The sequence below is a fragment of the Monodelphis domestica genome, chromosome 6 (genome assembly GCF_027887165.1).
Source record: "Monodelphis domestica isolate mMonDom1 chromosome 6, mMonDom1.pri, whole genome shotgun sequence".
Taxonomy (NCBI): domain Eukaryota; kingdom Metazoa; phylum Chordata; class Mammalia; order Didelphimorphia; family Didelphidae; genus Monodelphis; species Monodelphis domestica.
This window is the reverse complement of record NC_077232.1, coordinates 26,627,696-26,632,552: the sequence shown is the minus strand read 5'-3', so window position 1 is coordinate 26,632,552 and position 4,857 is coordinate 26,627,696. Positions and strand designations below refer to the sequence as shown.

At 40.2% G+C, this 4,857-nt stretch overlaps 1 pseudogene; it reads right to left on the bottom strand.

The window, feature by feature from the left end:
• Positions 1-3,401: 3,401 nt before the first annotated feature.
• monDomV1R-ps1222 (vomeronasal 1 receptor monDomV1R-ps1222 pseudogene) lies at positions 3,402-4,316 on the bottom strand (annotated as a pseudogene).
• Positions 4,317-4,857: the final 541 nt, after the last annotated feature.

The window sequence follows — 4,857 nt, the reverse complement described above, 5'->3', positions numbered from 1 at the left end:
GGTTCCTGGGACCTAAAAGGCTATGGCAGCAGATCCTCACTCAGTGGCACTGGGGAGAAGAGAAGAGAAAGAGGAGGAGCAGCAGAAAGAGGAGGAGCAGGGGGAGTAGCTGTAGGAGGAGGGTGGTGGCTCCAGGGAGCCAAGACCTAGACTGAAAGGCCCTTCTTTTCCTGTACTTTCTAGTGTTTTTCATAGGAATGGGCGCTGTATTTTGTTGAATGCTTTTTTTTGTATCCATTGAGATAATCATATGCTTTCTGTTTGGTTATTGATGTGGTTAATTATGTGGCCCTCTCAGTTCTTATTTCCTAACCTATTTTTTTTTCTTTATCATTTAAAATTTTTTAGTTCGTCCATGAGTCCTTCTTGGGTTTATGTATAATTCATATTCCACCCCCTTAAAGAATTTGCTTGTAAGGTATTTTGACATTATTATTTTCTAATTTTGTGTTGATCTTCCCTGTCATTGTAGTAATTTCATATGGTCAGGTATTTTTTTTTGTTTGCTCATTTTTTCAGTCAACTTCTTGACTGAACTTTATCTTAAAATTGAACTCTGTTTCTGGTATCTGTGTATGTGACTGACATTGTTCCAAGCTTCTGGCTTTTTCACAATTCTGTTTTCAGAGCTGGTTCTAGGGACCTCTTGAAAGTTTTCGATGATTCCAAAGTGTTATAATTTGAGAAGTGTGGTCAGTGCTCTCCTGGACAGTTCTCTGGTCTTTCTCCATGAACAACCCCAGATCTCTTGGAATTGCAATCATTATTAATAATTGTCTTCCCTGCTCCCATGAAACTGAAAGTGACATTGCTCCATTGGATCCTTCATCCTTTTTGACTGAACACAATATTTTTTCTAAGGGGGCCTGTTTCCTCTACAACTAAAGTTCACTTCTCCACCCTTTGAACTGGAACCCAGAGGAGGATGTAGGCAATGAATTTGTCACACAGCATTTAGCCCGGCATCCAGTGTTGGAACAGAGGTCTCCTGTAAATTTTGTCTCACCAGGTTCCAAGTCACTTTACATTAGGTGGTTTGACATCTCCAAAAGCTCCTGTTGCTTCTGTAGCCACCACATAGTCTTATCATTGGTGTTTCATTCATGTGTGCTCTGGACACCCCCATGACACACATTTTTCCTTCTAACCTCTTTAGTTGTCTTGACTTGGAAGAATGTCTCACTCTGACCTTTTGGCTCTGCCATTATAGAATTCAACTTGAGGTGTTATTTGAAGGTGTGTGTAATTAGAAATCTTGTACCTTTGAACTACATTATCCTGGAGCCCACTCACTTCCTGTCATTATGTGCTGATGTAGACAGGAGATGAATTGGGTGAGTTCCATGTTTAGCTCTCTTGTCTTCCTGTTGTGTCTTTGGTGGAACAGGTTTTTGAGCAGGTAGATTATCTTGGGTACATGGTTTTTATTTAGTTTTATTCTTTTACTTCTAGTGATTATTAATAAATCTTATAAAATATAATATTTGGAGTTATCATATATTAATTTTAAGATTACAGGTGATTTAGAGAAGAACATTGGGAGAGTTTGGTTGAATTCTTTCTCGATTCCTCTATCTTGGCTTCAGATTCTGGCTGAGTCCTAGGTGATGTATAGACAAAAAATGCATTTAATCTGCTCTCAAGATGCTTACATTCAAATGTGGAGAAATACTAAATTTACACAGTGGAATATATGCAAAATATATACAGAATAAAGGCACAGTAATTATTTATGTGAGCATACATGTGTACATATGAAAACATAAAATTTTGTGAAGTCACACTGTGAAACTTCTTGTGGAATTTGGTACCTGAATGTTGCTTTGTAGGAAGCTGTGCAGGTTGTACTACAGAGTTGAAAGGAGAGTACGTTCTAGTTGTGGGAGACTCTATACAAGAGCAGAACATTGAATATTGGAAGGCAGAAAGCATTCAGGCCAGTTTGGTTAGGACCCAGAGTATATGAGGACAAAGGATAGGTTTGACTAGGAAGTAGTTTTGGAGTCAAGTTGAGAAAGAACATAGATTTCAAAGGTAAAGAAATTTGGTTTTTCCAAGGATGCAGTAGGGAACCACTGATGCTCTATGAGCAAGGGAGTGACACAATCAGGACTATGTCCTGTGGATATTAATTTGGAAGTTGTTTGGCCAATTCTATGGGGGAAGAGTGTATAGTTAGGGAGATAAATAAGAAGAGTCTCCTAAATAATATTCCAGCTAAGGGATGATGAGGGTGTGAATTAGAATGAATGCTTTGCTATGAAAAGAAGGGAATGACATAAGAAAAGTCACTAAGGTAGAATCAACAAGATTTGGCAACTGAGTGTGAATGAAGAACTGAGAATGGTTCTGATCTCTGAAACCTTATATCAGGGGTCCCGAAACTTTTAACACAGGGGGCCAGTTAACTATCCCTCAGACTGTTGGAGGACCGAACTATTACAAACAAACACACAATGAACAAATCTGTATACGCTGTCTGGGATAGTGGAGGTTGCAGTGCTGGCTGGGATGGGCCTGTCACACCTTGCACAGGCCCATCACTGCCACCACTATACCAGACAGCAGTATAGACAGTGCAGAATACCCCCCTTACCCCCCCAGATCGCCACTCACCATGCTGATGTCTTCCATTGTGCAGCCACATAATCCTTTGTGCAGCACCTCGTTCTCTTTCAGTTACTCTTAGAACAAGGTGCCATGCAAAGGATTATGTCACTGGAAGTAGTATTGTACGTGAGCAATGCTATGCTTTGTGGTGCCACCATATACAGTGTTCTTCTCACTGACCACCAATGAAAGAGGTGCCCCTTCCGGAAGTGCAGTGGGGGCGGGATAAATGGCTTCAGGGGGCTGCATGTGGCCCATGGGCCAAAGTTTGGGGTCCCCTGCCTTACATGATTGGTGGTACCTTCATGAGAATTCAGGAGGAAAGAAAAAAGTTGCATTAATAGGCAAAGGTAAGAATTTGGGTGATCTATTGAGTGTTCTTATAGGGTGAAGAGTTTCCTATACCATTGTAAGTAACATCACAAGCAGCATAGTTTGCCTTACAGCTTCTAAAATGTAGGTTTAATATTAATAATCAATAACTAAATATTATATTTCATAAAGTTTTATTATTAATAACTAAAGCAAAAGAACTCCCTGAATTCAGTCCAGCTGCAGGTCAAAACAAGGAAGAGGTTGAAGTTACAGCCACTTAAATACAATCATGCAAAATGCAGGGATGCAGGAAAAGGGAATTTTGGGAAATACTAAGGGAACTCTGGAGTATGAAATCCAAAGACTCAAAATCTCCATTTATACAAAAGGTAAGAAGTGGATGGCCTTATCGTCCTTCACACCCAATTCCTTTCTACTCTTCCCCCAAATTCTCATCAACAAGAGGTTTCTTTCTGTCAATACCTTTTCAAATTGAAGAGAACACATGAAGGTTTGTGTCTCGGGGTGTCAATGTGCATCAACAAAAAGGGGCTAACTATGGGATAAAACAGAGATAGGGCAATAGTGAAACGGATCCCCCAGTGCCTTGTTACCTCAGAAGAAGCTATATAAATGATGAAAGGGGAACTGGCTGAATTAAAGGAGACAAAGGTCACCACCAGCATCAGGATGGCTTTGGTGGCTCTGATCTCTGGGGAGGCTTTATGGGAGAGGCTGATGCTGTGAATATGTTGGACTCGCTTATTGTGTCTATACAGGACAAACAACATATAGGCACTTGTGCAGATCATGAGACTCACAAAGAGAGCATCAAAAAATGACTTCCAAATTAGAATTTTTATAGTATTCATGTTCTGAAAGTCAAAAGTGTTATGCCCGATCTTCCATCTTTCTTTACTGCTGTTCCTCAGGTCTTTTATATTGGCAGCCACAATGATATCTATCAGAATATTGAAAATCCAGCAGAACAAAGAGCAGGCACCAATATATTTAGGAGCCCTAATTTTGACCTCTACCCACATGGGCCTTTTGGGACTGAGGGTGATAGCCTGGAAGACACTCAGTAGGCAAGTGCTGGTAAGGGAAACACCACGGGTCACTCTTATGAAGTAAGTTAAAAGTTTACCAATCAAGTCATCCAGGAAAGATTTCCACCCCCATACACTTATTATGATGGGGATTCCTCTGAAAATAATCATTAGGATATGAGCTAAAGCCAAGTTGATGATTATCATTCTAATAAGTATTTTTTTCTCTAACCAGTGTTGAACTTTAGAGCTATGTAGGTAAAGAAGAAATATGTTCCCTAGGACTCCAAGTAAAAGCAGGGTTAAGTAGAAAGTCTCGAGGTCTTCTATATGAGAGTCCATTCCTTGGAGGTCTTGGAGAACTTTGCTGTCAAATCCAAAGTGACCTGGGGAGAAATGCAAGGAAATGTGACTTTTAAAGAAAGGACTTTCTAATAAAATTCCACAACTTATTCATATTCAAATCAAGGAATGGGAAACATTCCTAGATAAGTAGTACCAGTCCAATAGGAATAACACAGGCAACTAAGTGGTGTAGTGGATTGCTGGGAGCCATCAGACCAGGACATCTTGACAGAGTCATGTGTGGTGGTTGGGGAGACAACAGTGGTCCTTGGCGGGATGTGATTGCCCAACCAATCCCCTTTTACATGACCTCTTTCATCAATGCCCCTTACCTATGAATTGACATGATTATTATTTCCCCTAGTCTAAAAAGAGCAAAACACCTATACCCTAATTCTCCAAAACATCACCAAAAGATCAGACCCTTAAACCCAATCCCCAAAAGACTATCATGGGTTAACTTTTACTTAGGTACGTAATTCCCAGCAAAAACTCAGCTACAGGCCAAGCCAAAAACTTCCCCACATACAGAAACCTA